Source organism: Crotalus tigris, unplaced genomic scaffold (assembly GCF_016545835.1).
Source record: "Crotalus tigris isolate CLP2741 ecotype Arizona unplaced genomic scaffold, ASM1654583v1 scf7180000024409.848292, whole genome shotgun sequence".
Taxonomy (NCBI): Eukaryota; Metazoa; Chordata; class Lepidosauria; order Squamata; family Viperidae; genus Crotalus; species Crotalus tigris.
Genome location: NW_024100576.1, coordinates 43,090 through 60,966, shown reverse-complemented (window position 1 = coordinate 60,966; position 17,877 = coordinate 43,090). Strand labels below are relative to the sequence as shown.

General features: G+C 37.1%; 1 protein-coding gene and 1 long non-coding RNA gene across 12 annotated transcripts in view; one reads left to right on the top strand and one right to left on the bottom strand.

Moving 5' to 3' along the window:
• PRR5L (proline rich 5 like) overlaps positions 1 to 5,103 on the bottom strand; it is a 73,369-nt gene extending 68,266 nt beyond the window's left edge. For 4 of the 11 annotated variants that reach the window (XM_039329714.1, XM_039329719.1, XM_039329720.1 and 1 more), the window contains exons 1-2: positions 3,193 to 3,317; positions 632 to 712 (exon numbers count right to left, since the gene is read on the bottom strand). The gene's annotated coding sequence lies outside the window, so the exon portion shown is untranslated. Of the gene's footprint in view, positions 1 to 631; positions 713 to 2,191; positions 3,074 to 3,192; positions 3,318 to 5,084 lie in introns of those variants that run through there. The other 7 variants (XM_039329718.1, XM_039329724.1, XM_039329715.1 and 4 more) reach the window with 4 other exon arrangements.
• LOC120301919 lies at positions 3,268 to 16,785 on the top strand. The gene is made up of 3 exons (XR_005555067.1): positions 3,268 to 3,405; positions 12,321 to 14,216; positions 14,741 to 16,785. It is a non-coding gene; the product is annotated as an uncharacterized LOC120301919 (long non-coding RNA).
• Positions 16,786 to 17,877: the final 1,092 nt, after the last annotated feature.

Here is a 17,877-nt window from a genome sequence, read left to right as displayed (position 1 = left end):
TTTAGCCTGCACAGCTAGAGAGCCAAACGATTATAGGTGTTGAAAAGCATAGAAAATAAAATACAATTCTTAAACCACAACACAGGTGGTTGAGACAGTTAATTCTATAATGTTTCCCTGTTTCATCAATGATTTTTTTTTTTCAAAAAAATGTGCAAGGCAGCAACTAGTGACTGAAGGAGACAGGTATTCCTGATATAGAGCAGAGTATTTAGTTGAAGACTTTTTTACCCACAATATACTATCTATAATGAAATAAAGCACAGCAGGTAAGTCAGAAAATACTACTTTTGATGCATCTCCCCCCCCAAAAAAAGAGGGTCTAAAGTTGCCTTTCCAGTGAGCTTGGTGTTAGTAAGGGAGACCATCAGACATCCCTGCCCTCAAGACTTTAGTTACTTGCATTAATTTAACTGTGGGCATTTTATCAGCTTTTGCATGATTTATCCATCATTACGATTAACTTTTATACTTGTATTATTTTAACTCTAACTACTGGTGGGTTTGTTTATTGGCATTTTATGTGGACGTTTTAATTGTTATGCCGGTTTTGTAAATTTCCATAATTTGGCCTCTGTTGATTTGGTGTCATAGAACAAGCAAATAAAAATAAGCAGCAGCTCATACTCACACTAGAGCAGGCTTGTCGTACAGATCAACCTTCCTTCAACCCGAAAAGGTCTTGCTAAAGAGGACAGTCCTGACACCTTTCCTAAAAGGGAAAAGGAACATATTTAATAAAGATATGCTTGCCCTGCCTATCTACGACACTGGTTAATTAGCACATAACAGATGGGAATAGCCACCGAAGGGCTCTTACAAGGGATCAGATGTTGTTTTCTAATACGCTTAGCTTCTCTGGTATACCTATGCAAACAGGTGTCTACTCATGCATAGAGCAATGGGGGAACCTACCTGCTTTCCACCAGTCATTGCTGTTTTAACTATCCAGAACATAGAACCAATATGAAGGCAGTAGATCAGACATGTCAAACTCGCAACATCATGTGACGTCGTGCTACATATCGGAACTTTTTTGCCATTGCTGGCAATGGGGTGGGTGCGGTTTTGCGATGACGTGTCTGGCCCGCGGGCCGGCAGTTTGACACTCCTGTAGTAGCTTTGCTTATCTTTTAGCAGACCAAATTTTAGCTTTATGGTTCCCCTTTTCTCTGAATAGTTTCATGAGAACTCTTATCATTTTTATCCTCAAAGAAATCAAAGGAAAAGGGACTGGCCCAGAGTTGTTAAGAAGCTTCATGACCAAGGATGCTTTGAGTCTAGATCTCCCCAACTTCAGCTGAGCACAAATCCAGAGTGCACTAATACTTGCCTACATGCTGGAAAAGCTTTACAGTATCTGCCAGTTCCTTCCTACAAATCCATCCAGGACACTACAGAAGGATCATGCCAGCATATCTGACAACTGCTGGAAATCCCACTGTTGAAAAGATTGCAAGCCACTAGCATCAGAATACAGTCCAGCCAACTCACATTCTACTTGATGTGACTTGCCACAATTCATCCCTCCAATTTGTCCCACTTCCCCATGCAGATCAGTGACAGATTAAAAAGCACACATTTGCTGGGTTGCATATTTGGCTCTGCAGCCTCTCAGCGTGAATCCAGCCATACAATAAAATGAAAAGAAAAAAAAAACACCTTCTGCAGGGGTGCTAAAATGATGTGCATCCAATTCTGCAGGGCCTCCCAGCACTTGACTTGCCCCTCAATAACCTGCATCTATTCTTATCAGAACATTATAGGGTGCCTGGGTCTGTCGTAAATTGCTGGCTGAACAAAATTGAAACTTTCTGCACCACAAAATTACAGCACTGCCTATAAATACACTCCATAGTTGTTACCAACAAACAAAAATACACAAGAGACTGGCTCAAGCATCAGTTTAGTCATTCGGGCCCTGGGAGAGTTGAGACAGGAGGGGAAATTTCACGAAACAAGGCAGAAATGAAAGAAATCAGAGAAGGCAGAGCAAAACCTGAGCCTCTGTTATCCGGAGTGCAAAATGATTGTTCCTAAAAAAAAAAAAAAAAAAAAAAAAAAAAGCTATTCATTCTGTTAACGGAATAAAGGCGCTCAATTATCCAAGCCTTCCCAGCTCTGAGATGCCTTGTTCATTAATTTAACCAAAAGCGTTTCATTCTTCCCTGGACCCTTCAGCCAAACTCACCCAGTCCCCGAGACGAGGATTTAAACGGGGGAAGCCAGCCAGATCATTTTTTTTTTTCCACGCTGACCGCACGTCTTCAGTCTCTGCATAGCCGGTTACGCTCTTAATTAAAGTCATTTAGCAATAATGAAAAAAAAAAGTGGGTGGGGGGAAGGGGGGGATGAACTATCCGCCGTCTCCGCCCACTCGGGTTTCGGAACTCAGCAGCAACTCCCGGGGGAAAAAAAAAATAGCTCAAAAGGAGCGTGTAAGTTGGCGAATCGCTCACAAGAAAACTTGGCGAAAAAGCAGGAAAGAAGCCCTTAGGTTTGGTCTTCTGTTAAGAGCCCGAAGAAGGGAAAGCCGCAACGTGGAAGTAAAAATCATCCACAGGGAGGCATCACTTCCGAGCAGACACTCGCGGGTCTGTCCTGGCCGCAGCCCAAACCTGCGCACCGATCGTGGGGAGCGAGCCGCTGCCGCCTCCCTCTGCCTTTCTAAAGGCTGGACTCGGGAGGCGGCGGGAGCGGGGGTCGGTCTGCACAGAAAGACCCAGGAGCTGTCTCGCTGCTGGAGGCGGGCGAGGACCCAGCGCGTGTGTCGCGCCGCGCGAAAGCGTAAACAAGGCGCTGAGCGCTAAAGAAAAGAAACATCTCTCTCTCTCGCTCTCTCGCTCTCTCTCTCTCTCTCACTCCACCCCACCCCACCCCGCTCCGCCATCAGACATAAGGCAAATCCATGGCTCTTTCCACTTTCTTTTTTCTTTCTCTTTCTGAAACTAACAGCGTCCCCCTTAATAAAGATTGTTAGCGCATCCCAAGAGCTGCTTGTATAGCGGGGGGGGCGGGAATCAAAACACAACAACTTGTAAATTGTAAGCGTCCCTTTCCTCACGCCAGACGAACAGACGGCGAGCTTCAGAAGCCGTCTATACAGCCGTTGCTGGGGAAACTGCTGCGGTTCCTAAATTTTACAACTGCCCCCAACTCCTCCTCCTCCCAGTTTTTAGGGGAAGTTCTCACCTTACTTCGCCATGCCCTCAGTCGAAATCGGACGCGAGGAAAGTTTGCGCTTTACGCACCGCCACCAATTTTATTTAAAAAGAGCTTAGAGCGCCACTTTTGGAAGGATGGGAAATTAGAGATGACTGTGGAAGTTTTAATACCGGTACGGAGCTGGTGGAGGAAGAAGGTCCTCCCGCTATTGAGTCACTATATCGTTCAGGCGAGAGAAAGGTTTGTTTTGCGTTTTGTTGATGGTTTCTGCCCCGGATTCCAAGATTTTATTGAGTCAGCTGCCTTGGAATCAGCCAAAATGAAAGAAAGAAAAACCAAGGAGATGTAGTAAGAGAGAAAACGGTCATTTAGTGACCGTTCAAAGTTGCAACGTCACTGAAAAAAGTGACTTATGACATTTTTCACTCTTAAGACCATTGCAGCATCATGTGGTCAAAATTCAGGCAGTTGGCAACTGACTCATATTTATGACTGTTGCAATATCCCAGGATTATGTGATCCCCTTTTGCAACCAATGGGGAAACCATATTTGCTTAACAACCAAGTTACTAATTTAACAACTGCAGTGATTCATTTAACAACTGTGACAAGAAAGGTCGTAAAATGGGGGAAAACTCACTTAATAAATGTCTCATTGAGCTATAAACTTTGGGCTCAGTTGTGGTTGTAAGTCAAGGACTACCTGTATTAATACTTTCTATATTTTTCCCCCAAACTTTCTTAAACTAGACCCCAGTAGCAAGTTGTCTTTATTCAGAAATTGGCACAACAGTATTATGAATATGAACTCAATATTACAGCCAAATGTATTTTATTTACACATGAATAGCTCTTTGATCTTTCCCCACATGGTGATGTCTCTATAGATTAGATAGATAGATAGAGAGAGAGAGAGAGAGAGAGAGAGAGAGAGAGAGAGAGAGAGAGAGATAGATAGATAGATAGATAGATAGATAGATAGATATATTCATTGTGTCTGCTTACAGTTTTTTAAAATTTCAATCCATGTTGTTATTCTTCTAAACTACATCAGGATAGATAGATGGATAGATAGATAATCTTTAGTGCCATTTTTTACTGTGGGCACATTGGCACACATTAAAAATGAAATTTAGTTGCTTGTTCTCAAAGTGAGTTATAGCACCTCAGTTACAGCATTTTCCTATAAAGAAGTAATAAAGCCACCACAGGAAAAAACAATAATCATAATCAGCAAGGATAATATGTGAAGCGTATACAGTAAAACAATTCCTTTCAAATAGCAAAAAATAGAAAGAGGGAGGTTTTAAAATTGCTACAAATGTTTGTTTTTTCTCTTAAATATTTGGGAGAATAAAGGTCTTTACCTGAGGCCATAAGGATAATACAAGAGAGTGTTTATGGGAGTGTTTCATAAATGTGGCACCATCTGTTGTGATTGCAGCAAAAGATTGAATTTAGCCAACCTTGCTTGATCTTCAAGGTGGACTAAACTGGATTGGGTCTTGGCAAATGACTGGCATAACATGATCATCTCAGCCAGTTCCTGTTTAAACTACTGTATTTGGTATAAAACTAATTGAAGTTTCCTGGCTTTTTGAAAAGGCAGCCTATAAAATTCAGCATTGCAATAATGCCAATGCAAGATTTTTGAGTCACTGTTACAAAATTGTCCCTGTCCAAATAGAATGAGAGCTGGTGTAAAGCACTCCAAATCTAGGAGGTCATTTGGAAGGCTATGACAATGATGAGCCCAGGAATCTGCTTTCCTTTTGCACCTGGTTTCAATGAACTGATACTGAACTAGAATTCCAAAATGGTGCTTTGTGATTTCAATTCACTGCTACAAATTGTCCATTCAGCATTCTAGTTAAGTTTGCATATCCCTTGACCCCCAGTTTACATGTATTTATACTTACACAAATACACCATGGCTCCTTGTCTCAATAATGTCCTGCTGTGGCTATTCCACGCCACACAGTGTGATAGGAGGATCATTCCAGTTTCTGTATAGTTCTTTACAAGCTGATTTGAATATAAAACCAATTCACTTCTCCATGGGAATTTCCTGCATAGGACTTAGCTAGAAGATTATAAATAACAAATTGCACTTGTTTATCGGTACTTGATAAAACTTGTTGAACATTTCCTTCTTAATCTCAGTTTTTGGACATGTAGCCATTACATAGTAGAACAAGCTGAGATTGAAGACAGCGATAAAGTATGATTGTTTTACAACAGTGGTATCAACAGCTGAGACAGGTATACATGAAAATAGGCTTTTGAATCTTTAAAAGGGAAGTTTGTTTCACACAATAAACCTTGAAAGTCCAAAATTATGGAATATGTAGCCAAAGTTCTCTTTCTAATGTTCTACACAGCAACTTTTGAAAACTAGCACGTTTCTTAAGAATTAGATAAAATATGTTTAGAATATCCTTTCCTTGCCCACCTTGCAAGTACCTGAACAATTGCTAAGATGAAGCAATTCTGAAAAATATCTTCATTAGGTGTTGCTTGTCAAAAACTACACATCTTCACAAAATTGTCACCTAATCAAAACTGCAGCTGAATACTTGAAACAGTTTTGGAAGCATTATAAATTTAAGAAAGATGAAATTTGTGTCAACTTACACAATAAGAGGCAGAAAAAGACTGATTAAGCACATACCTCTTTTAAAACATTTGTCTTACATTTCTATTGCTGGACCATTTCAACTAATCTAATGTCTCTTAGATCATGTACCAGGATAGCTTTTTCTGGAGGGGAGAAAAAGAGGCTTAGCTTCCATCCCTGCAAGACAGAATGGTTGTTGATTCAGAAGCTTGTGGGTTCTGATAGTTTCTATTTTTAGCCCTGCATTAGTTTATTCTCCATTGTATAGAAAAGTTCACAATTTTGGGGACTGGGGGGGGTGGGTGGAAGTGATCTTGTTGGACTCAATGCTAAATAAGCAGATGAAAGCTCTAGCCAGGAGACACCTTGTACACAGCTCCATATTGGTGCCAATTTTGGATATTCCTAGACTAAGAAGTACTGTTGCCACTCACTCATGCCCTTCTTACCTCTTGTTTGACTATTGCTGTCCTTGACGATCACTTGGATTCTGCAGCTACTGTAAAATCAGAGGCATCTATAGCTATCGTCCCTATCTTCAAAATGGCAGGCATGATCACCTGACTTTTGAAGTCAGTGACCATCAGTGGGGACACTCCTGTTTGGAATGCAGTATTCTGAGTATTAAAGGATTTGCTGCATTTTGTTTGTGTTATATTTGTACTATGGGGGCTACACAGGTTTCTAGTGGGCTTTTAGGAGCAACTGTTACCTTTATAGCAACTTTTGAGATGTGACTACTTTTGAGACCACCTTCTTTTAGTAGCATCTGTCCACTAACTAACATTTAAAAGTGGGCTTGCTGTGGATCTCAACCTATAGGGAATGTCATCATCAGGGACTGAGGAAGAGCTTTACCAGTGGTGATGTCCCTCCTCTGTGAAAAAAAACCTACTTTCAGAGATAAGGATGGCACTATACCAACCAGTGTCAAGAAAAATGTTAATAAATAGCTCTTTTGGAGAATCTTTGGTAGTAAAGTAATTGTAGAAGTTGTACTCTTGGGGTAAGTTGCTGATTGGATTTTTTATATATTGTAGGTTTTAAACCCTATTAAGGTACTGAGAAACTGTAAATTGGCCAGAGTTGCTTTGATTGGAGTAGCATATAAGATCAAGTAACAAATGTTCATACTGCTTATGAAGTCCACTCTAATGAAAAAAAAAAAAAAGGCCATCCATGTCTTTTTGTAATGAATAACTGGAACAAAGGTGATACAAGAAGTTCAGTTTCACATGTGACTGCATCTAATATCTTTCTAGCCAAAGCAATTTCTCCTGCCCTTTTAGGTAACTCTGCATGTATCTGAAATGGAGTATTACAGTATGATTGAACTCTTTTCAGTAAGATTCTATCAGTAATCTGACAGGCAGGGAATGGCTACAAGGAAATTGTGTGTTTGGGCTGTAATCAGCCACTGATACACTATAATCCATTAGAGCCTAAATATTAGACTCAATTCACTGGCATTTCTTTGAAAATGTACTTTGCTAACATATTATACACATTTCTTTTTTTATAGAAGCATTATTTATGAAAACAAAGTTATAATGACAACTGTCATTAAAGGATTGTACAGACCAAATAGAACAGATTTTAATTTTTGATTGTTTGGTCCACCAGTGGTTTTCAATATGGGCATCTGCCAATCTATATGTGTCGAAGCCATGTTACACATGTAGACATAGCAATATAAATAACTACATTTATTTATTGCTTGAGTGTCACAATTCAGTCACCAGAAATGAAACAGCTGTGATTTATATATGAAATACAATGAGAAAAATTTGAAACTCTAATTATTATACCTTGAACCTCCTTTACTCATGTTCAGTTTTGATCCGAGTAATTCTTTCTTTCTTGTTCTCTGGCTATCTTCTGGACAAGATATTTTGATCTTTTGTCATATGTATGGATATAAGGTAGAAGTCTTGTTGACACCAAATTCTTTCTTTTCTTAAGATGGAAGGCCTCTACCTACAGTATCCTCCATTTCCACTTCTGAAAATCAGTAGAAGACAAATCATGGATATTTTTTTTTGTTCACGGAAACTACAGCATTGATCTGCATGTAGTAGTAGAACAGATTCACTTCTTTCACTTAACCATTTCAACTACTGAAGCATTCAGAAGCTACATAACTGCACATATTTTCCTGGAAAATGTTAGGGAAACACAACCTGGATTGTTATTCAGTAAGGTCTCTACAAGTTGTGAACAATAACCAGGAGAAATTCCTCCTTCTCTCTAAACTGGTTTCCTGTTTGTTATTTTGTTGCACATGTGTGCTATCTTGTTGCCAACAAATGAGTCTCATTACAAGAGTCCATCAGCTCTCTACCAAGAGGATTCATGTCTTCTGTACTCATGACCTGTCATTTAATTATTTGTCAAATTTGGATACTACCCATCTCACTCTCACTTTTATCATCTTACAGAAATAAAAATCAAGCAGTCCATCAGAAATAAAACCCTTTCCTTTAAAAATTATCATTTATTTCGAGATATTATTTCTAGATACATTTCTGATTTTTAGCTGACAGAATCATTTTCATGTCTATTTAAGATAAAAAAAAAAAACTCACAAGAACATGAAAAGACCTAAAATGAGACGAGCAACATTTAAATATGAGGGTGATTTGGAAATAGGCAGAGATAGTGATGCCCGTCCTATGGCACTGTGCGCAGTAGTTCAGTAGGCAGTGAGGAGTGGAAGGAGAAGGTTGTGTTGCAGTTGACTCGGCCGCTAGATCAATTGAAAATGAACCCTGCCATAGAAAATCCCACCAAAATCCCGCAAAATGGGAAGTGCGTTTCCTGTGTGCGAAAAATCTTTGAGCAGCTGTGATTCATCAAGTTTTTTCTACGACAGGGTTCATTTTCAGCCTTCTGCTTCCACTCCTCACTGCCTACTGAATTACTGTGCACGGCGCCATGGGACGGGCGTTGCTATCCCCGCCTATTTCTTGCACATGCTCAAACAGAGGTTTATTTCAAAATTGCCCTCTTAGCATCTTATTTGAAGTTTAGTTTTGCCCTGTCCCCTTTTGACAATGGCCACTATCATGACAAAATTTAGAAATACAATTTCTAGGCACTACCTCCACCACTACCATCATCTATCTTCCCAATTACACCAACATAATAAACATTATACATAGAAATGAAAAGCAATAAAACTGCCAGAATTTTTATGATAAGAAGGCATGAATGCATAACCTTCACCCCAAAAGAGATGATGTCAAAAGCGTAGGAGTCAATCAAATTATTGAAACTGACACAGCCTACAAAATCAATCTTCCAAGTAAATGCAAGACATAAATTTCAATCTGTACAAGGTACTGAAGTGTGACATAGGATTAAGAAAGCAAAGAATTGCTGTACTTAAAGATGTAAGGAAAAGATGTCTACTTGGCTGATTTTGTATATTTAACAAGTAGCTATTTGTTTATTGACTGAATTTATGTTTCACATTCTTGTCTTTCTTATTAACAATAAAAAGAATTTAATTAAAATGCTATTAAATGACAGTGAAGAATAAAAACAAAAGTAATCAGCATCTTCCATTGCCAAGTTAGCACTAAAAACTTGCTCACGAATCAAAGGCATCTCTAAATAAAATATATCTGGCTATTGGTAGAAGGAGAATAGAAAAAGGGAAGCTGAGCTGTTTTCATCAGGAATTCCAAAGCTTACGACCAGCCATCTAGAAGTTCTCTGAGGATGATGTGATTAAAGAAATGCTTTCTTAAGATCTTAAACCTTGTATAGATTAATTGTGAGGGGAAAAACACTCTTAGATAGCCAGGTCTCAGGTCACATAGAGCTTAACCAACACTTTAAATTATATTTAAACTGTGTTAAGAAACTCTACACTACTGTTAGAAGTCATATACTTTTTAGAATTTGTGTATTCTCCCTACACAGAATCTCTTTATCTTACTGATCAAAAATTAGTTTTCCACTTTAGGGACTACTCTCATTGCAAGTTTCATTGTTTTCTCTCCGAACAATAAAAGTATTACTTTAAACAAAGATTTTAAACCATTGTTGCTTGAAATACCCAACACAGATTTTTGTTAAATTTGGCACACATTGTATCTCCTTAATTTTTGAAAATTGTTATAAAGTTTCAATAAACTCATTCCAAGCAAATTTATCTGAGAAGTTCTAACTTCTCAGATATTTGGCTGAACTCTGTGTGTATACAGAATATGTACAATATTAATGAAGCAATAAACATAAAAGCAACTAAATGTGTGTGTGTGTGTGCATACAGTATGCATACAGGTAAATTACAGAACATCAACTTATTTATTTATTTATTTGAAAATATCAAGGGAAAGTTAGTATGAACCTCTCCAGAGGAATTCATATGGGTTTACCAGTGGTAATTTAAATAAATGAAAATTGTTTTTTAGTAGATCTTAACATTTTGAAAGTAAGGGGGGGGGGATAATTATTTATCTTCCCCCAGAACTGAATATCTAAAGACATTTTGTTAGTTTTCCTTCTGTGGGTAACATTCAGGAGATGACTATGAAAATATAGTAAAGCTACTTGGCAAATGAACCTTGTTGATATGTTGATAGCATAAAACTATAAAGCCTCCACAAGCAGCCTCATTTTTCTGGACTTTGCATATCAGTGAGTTTGAAACTACTGTGGGATGTCTCCTTTTAGCTTTGCATTTCCATTCTTGAACAGTGAAGCATGGTTCATTGTCTCTGAAACTGTTGCTGTGGTTGCCTTTTTTATAATCCTTCCTTCCTTCCTTCCTTCCTTCCTTCCTTCCTTCCTTCCTTCCTTCCTTCCTTCCTTCCTTCCCATGGGAAAATGTTTTGGATTGAATTCTTCAGGAAAAAACATAAGATAAGACTTTAATCATTGAACACTAGAAGGAACTAGAAGGAACTACAGTTTATAATTACAGGAGAAGAACTTTCAAACTTGCATTAATAATATAGAATGAAGCAAAATATTTTAACATTGGTTATATTGAAACAAGAATCCCAGAAATTATTTTGGAGTGTCTGCCTCTATAGCTAAATTGTATTTAAAATATGTTGTGGAAAAGGAACAGGTTTTACCTGACAAGATTGCAATTGATTTGAAAGTGGATTTAAAAATAGCAGGCTACAAAAATGACATGACAAAAGATGTCACGCTGAACGTAGAAAAGAAACCAGCTTAAATTAAAAAGAATGTTCAAATTATAAACCAAGAAAATGACCTGGGTAATTTTCCTATATTGGATTTACAAAAAGGCTTGTTAAAGCTTTGAAGAATTTTGTGAGAATGGAGAAAGAAAAAAAAAAAAAACACCAGGTTCTTAGAACATTATTTGAAGAAACTAAAGAACAAGTTTGTTAATAAATGAAGGAATATAAAGTTTAATCAAGGTTAAACCTCTGATCAAGGTTAAAATAATTATACTGTTATCTCTGGTGATCCTAAATGTATTTTTGCTGATCAGGACTGAAATGATAGGGTTTTGAGAATTTGTTTATAGATTACCATTAACAAAAAAAGATGCTGGTACTATTCAACTCTGGAGCAACTCTGACAGGTTCACAATGGCAACCTGGACAACTAACATCAACACATATATCAAACAACTTTAATAAGGGGGACCTTTCACTGTAACCCAGGACCTCAGAGAACAACCATGTCTTTAAGGACTTCCTAAACGTCATGAGGGTGGAAATCATCTGGATCATCTGGATTTGTCAAGCATTATGACAAAAAAGGCACTCTTCCTAGGTCTCAAAAAATAACATTGTTTGATTGAGAGGACTTGGTGTCCACTTACTCTGACAGCTTTTACCAGGCTGACAGAAACTTCAGGAGCTAGGTGCAATATAGGGCTTATAGACCATGTGCAATATAGGGCTTTATAGCTGATAATTCAGGCACCTTGAATTGCCCCTGGAAAAATACTGGCAACCAGTGCAGCTCATGAAGCAGCAGTTTCACACAGGCATGACAAGGCCATCATCCGCACACCACGTTGCCAGTTGCAGTTGCTAAGTGGTCTTCAGAGGTAACTCCATGCAGAGTGCATTGCAATAGTCAAACCGTGAGGTGACCAGAATGTGAGGAACTGTCTTGACAGCACCCTATAATTGTTTATAACTAGGCTATACTTCTCCTCATAATAGCACATAAAGTGTACCAGAACAACAATTTATGCATGTATCAAGTGAATAGTTCACCTAGGGTTTTAGTCATAAAATCACCTCAGAGTAAGAGGCAGAGAAATCATATGGTCTTCCATTTGCCAGGTTATATTTATTTCCAAAATACACTGTTTGATGTAATGACTCTAAAGGAGAATATTTCAGAGTAAAAAATTCATTTTTATTTTAAGGAAGAAACTCAAGAGCATACTATAGATGTATTTTTTTACATATAAATTTGCCCAGCAATGGAAGAAAAGTTCTAATTTGTACAATTAAGAATGGGAAGGAAGTTCTAAAATTCTAAAATCCTAGAATGCTGGCTAATAAATTATTTTTTCCTTTTTTATCCAATACAGTGTACTGGGAACAAGCCTGATGGGAGGAGAATATTTCAAGCATATGTCTTCAGAAATGCAAGCTATCATAACCTTTATCTAGATACTACTTTTGCTATTAAAAATAAACTCCCCCCCCCCCAAACACTTCCTTTTTTAGAGAGGAGAAAGCAATATGAACAGATTGAGTTCCTTAAATGACTGGCTATATATTGGAAATAGTTATTAAGCATGATAATTTCCTTGTTATAGATTTACTATAGAAATATATTTTTGAGACTTTTGATCACACTTTTCACATTCAGTATGAAGATTTAAATCTATAATCTGATGTTATCCCATCCTGTTTCTGCCCTGAACTTAAGTGATGCATGGTTTGTCTGAACTGATTATGGCTGAACTGGGTATCTCATAGTCAATTTCAACACTGCATTGAATGGGCATCTAGATTTCATGCACTATCTAAGTGATTTTTCTATTAGGAAACATTCCTATTGCTATTGTATAAAGAAAAAAAGAGTACATTATATAATATTTCATAATATAGTGCTTAGAAACTAGATAGCTAAATAAAGTAATGGCACAAATGATAAGCATACTAAATAAACTGAGAAAGATAAGGAAATGCATAATGATTGTGCATGTTATACCATTGTTTATGAAACAAACAAAAACAAATATGTCAGCAGATGGCCAGCCCGGATAAATAAATAAAAAAAGCTAGGGTTTAAGTTTGAGAATGAACAATAGCCTTAGAAGAATGCAGATTACCCCTTTTGACCAGACTTCCATTCAGGAAATCCAAGACATAATACTGTTGTCCTGTATCCTGTCCTCTATCTAAGGGCATTGATTCAGTTCCACTTAATCGTGCTGGCCAGTCTTTCCTGTACATGTTGTAGGTTCCAGACACCAAACAGTCACAATAAGAAAAGTCTTTTAATTAAGGACTCACTTACATGGTTTGGAAAAAGAAAGAAAAACTCCAAGATGCATATTTGGAATATGAGACAACATGGATAATTTATAATGCTTCATACCAAAAGAGACCAATATTTCATCTACTGTCTAAACTGACAGTGGTTTTCCAGGTTCTCCAGTAGAGGCCCTTTTTAACAGCTTACGCGGATTGAATCTAAAAACTTTGACATGCAAAACATATACTCTTGTCTGCTGAGCTAAATCCATAACCATGTGTGGGATTTTGCCTTCTCATTTTACTTTATCAATAGTCAGTGTTATTGACTATTCCAATTTTTTTTAAAAAAAACTTAAGGCAAAGTCAAACATTCCTCTTCAAGAAGATGAGACAACGCTTTTGTGGAGGTAAACATAGTAACTCCTATATCTTTATTTCATTTATTTTAAATGTACTTACAACATTCTTTTGTCCAGAAAGATTGTAGTGTTGTTTGCAAATATCTAATGGTTATGCCATCTAATGATTATGCCACCAGGTCTGGAATACATGATGGAGCCCGTGGGATAATTGGGGTGATAGTTATGATTTTTTTTTACTTTGCTGCTAATTTCTATTTACAGTGCTATTTATTATAAAATGTTTTAATTGCTTTTTCCTGCGCAGAATCAAGAGGTTGAGATGGGCACCCATGTAAATTGAAATAAGTGAATCAATCCAAACACATTTAAATCCATCTTTTTTTTTTTACAAAAAAATCATTTTTGGTGGTTAGTCAACAAGAACATATTAATTAGCATTGAAAGAGTACCTTTTCCCAGAGGGAGTGCGCTATTGAACTTTTTTGCAATTTTATTTTTTAGGTAACACAAGGTGTGGTATACCAAGCTTTCTCACATCAGGGTCAGGAAGTAGATGCCAATGAGATGCTCTGGAAAATAAGTGGTAGTAACAGGAACTAGCAAACCACTACTCCAAAACAAGAAGCAGGCGGGCATGTGAGTTTACAGAACACTTCTGGGAGAGAAAATTTGTAACCTTTAGCTTTTTTACACAAAGGCTCAGCAGTACTGATAGAAACACTATACTGTAATGGGAAAACATATGTTGCTGCAGATGAAGGACTCTGCGATATTTTATAATGATCATCTGTTTTATTAATCAGATAAAGGCAAAGATTAAGATTCTCTTCTCTCTCTTTTGATTTAAGAACAACTTCCTTGGAGTTTTAAGGAAGAGCAGATTGACTGTATTTAACATGCTTTTCTGAAGCATTAAAAGAACTCCTAGCTAGAGATAGTAGAAATTAAGTCACAGAAATGCTGATAATTTGAATGGAGAAGTAGCCATTTTAAACTTATCTGCCTACCTAGGGTTATATTTAGTACATAATGCAGAAAGGTAAGAAAGCAGAAGCCTTGTAGTACAATGCTTCATTTAGTTTTAGCTTGCATGCCAGCCCATTTAAAGGAAATGCATTCTTCTGCTGTATGTAATGAGTTCACTTTTTTTTACTGCATAGCAATGTTGGCGTCTTTTGGTGGAAATAATACATAATCATTTCAGAGAGGAAGAAAAGTGATGGACCATATTCTCACCTCCATTGTAGACTGCAGAGCAAGATGACTGCTATTTTTATGTTTCCTAGCAGGAAGAAAGAGAGGAAAAATGATCAGAGACTGCTTTCCTGAGCTAAACAAAATAACGCATAATGCTGTTTTATAAAGAATTGTGTTTCTGCAAATGTTCATATCAGCAAAAATGGTGCATATATTTTCTGGGTACACATTCTTCAATAACCAGTGCAATATATTTTTCCCCAAAGGTATAAAAGCAATATTTGTTTTGCATAAATTACTGTACTAATTTCTTCTACAAGCAAATAACTTGCTTTTACCTTGAAGCATGTTCCACTTTCACATCCTAGTGTGCCTCTCTGTCTGAAGAATAAACAATCAAGTAAAATTAGACTGAAATCACAAAGAAATCTCCCATTTCATTTAATACATGAATTAAATGCACTGAAGGGAAATGCAGGTTGTATTAACCTACAGTATACATGTGATATACACATGTACCTTTAATATAACCTCTGTGTGAGGAACGTATTATTTTACCAGAAGCAATGAAATCCTAAGTGGAATGTGATGGTTAGACAGCAATTTTATATTTACCATTATGTGTATGTTAGGACTACTTGTGCTTTAAAATCTTCCCTGATGTGAGCCCTAGTGCTGTGTGACAAGATCCCTTTTATTGAATAAGGTTTTTAATTACATTCAGAGTATAATACCCTCATTGTGACAACTAGGAATGAAATCAGATTCTTTGTTCAATGTACTAACAACAGAAAAACAAAATGTTACATCCCAAGGAGACTCTTTGGCCTGGCTCAGATTGAGGAAGACTACAAAAACAAGAAGAAAAATTTTAAGTCTCATTTTACATAGGGAATTTACAAGTTGTACAGGTACAATGGCAGTCTAGAGAAAATGGAAGTGCATAGACTAATCTTTTATATGCTGTAATTGGTTCCTGTATAAAAATGATCCTCACTTATGTAAACTACAAGTGTTAAAAAGGAAAAAAAAAAACAATAACTTCCCTGTTCTTAATAGGATGGGTTTTCTCTGTCTTTATTTACTTATATCTACTGAAGGCATTAAAGATTCTTCTAGCTAAGAATTGAAGCTCTCAAAAACCCCGACCAACATGGCCAGTGAACTGGTATGATGGAGGTTGTGGAATAAAATGTTTTATGCACCAGTTCCTGAATCTGATGTAATTTCTTCTAGACATCCTGCATCACAACAAGTTCTCCCTTAGTCATGAAAGCCAGCGGGGTGACTTTGGGACACTCAGTGTCTCTCAAGCCCCTCACAGGGTTGTTGTGATAGGAGGAAGAAGGTATGTTGGATAGGATCATCAATTTGAGTTATTTGTAAAAATAAATACACAATTCAGAACCAGCACCTTCAACTTTCCAGTGTACATAGCAGTCAAGGAATCCTACTAGGAATTCTAACTTTATGCCTACTAAGAATTCTGACTTGCTAATTCCAAACAAGCCATGTTATAGCCAGGTTCACACAACCTACAAAGATATATTCCTTGTCATACAGAGAGAACCCCAAACAGCCCAAGCCATTTTAATTGAGTCAGGCATATGATACAAACCCATCTAATGTCTCTTTATTTCTAGCCAGAGCTGATAATTAATTTTTATATAAAATTTGGCATCATCCCACTTTTCTAATTCATATATATTACCCAGAGCCACTAACGGGCCTTAAAATCAATACAAGGTTTTAAAAGCTTAGAAAGCTTAGACAAAGCTATTGCTAACTATAATAAATTCCTGATTTGGGGACAGGGATTAAGATAATGAATTGCTACATAATGGTTACTGCTTTTCACACTAAATAAATTATTTACTGCTTTTCACACTAAATAAAATGCCTGTATTAATTTGTGCTAACCAAGCCCCATTAACTGCATAATGATCTATGGTTAGAATAAAACATGCATTTGAACATCTGGCATTTTCTCATTTGCAACAGAGACAATTGTTTCATCTGCTGCCATATTCTATAAATGTTTATTTGGACAGAGTCCAGAATATTTTTGGAATACTCCTTAAATTTCCACAGAAGACAGGTTAAACTGAAATTTTATTATTATTGCTAACCCTAATTTCAATATTACAAATCCCATAACTGCATAATTTTAACTAACTTGTAGAACGAATATGTCTGTCCTATTCATTCCAGTATTTCATAGAAAATACTATAATCTACGTATAGATAATATTTCACACCAATAGGCAATTTCACACTAATATATTTCGAATTTTAGAACACGTTTTGAACAGTCTGAAAGAATGGCTATCCTAAGGATGGCTTCATTTATTCACAATATGGATTGTTTTGGTGTGGTCAACACCAACACCAGAGGACTAAAATTAACAAACTTTATACAGTACTAATATTTAATAATAATAATAATAATAGTAAAGTTGGAAGGGACCTTGGAGGTCATCTAGTCCAATCCCCTGCTCAGGTAGGAAACCCTATACCATTTCGGACAAATGGCTGTCCAGTCTCTTCTTAAAAACTTCCAGTGTTGGAGCATTCACCACTTCTGGAGGCAGGTTGTTCCACTGGTTAATTGTTCTAACTGTCAGGAAGTTTCTCCTTAGTTCTAGGTTGCTTCTCTCTTTGGTTAGTTTCCATCCATTGCTTCTTGTCCTGCCTTCAAATGCTTTGGAGAATAGCTTGACTCCCTCTTCCTTGTGGCAGCCCCTGAGATATTGGAACACTACTATCATGTCCCCCCCTTGTCCTTCTCTTCGTTAAACTAGACATACCCAATTCCAGCAGCCGTTCCTTATATGCTTTAGCCTCCAGTCCCTTAATTATCTTTGCTGCTCTTCTCTGTACTCTTTCTAGAGTCTCAATGTTTTTTTTACAGCGCGGTGACCAAAACTGAATGCAGTATTCCAAGTGTGGCCTTACCAAGGCATTGTAAATTGGTATATATTTCATATATAAGGAAGTTCCTATTGTTCAAATAAAGCTTAGTTTAAGCAGGAAGTGTCTTACTCGCTCACCAGACTCAGTGGACAAAGTTACACGAAAGCTCTGCAGGAACCTCTATCTA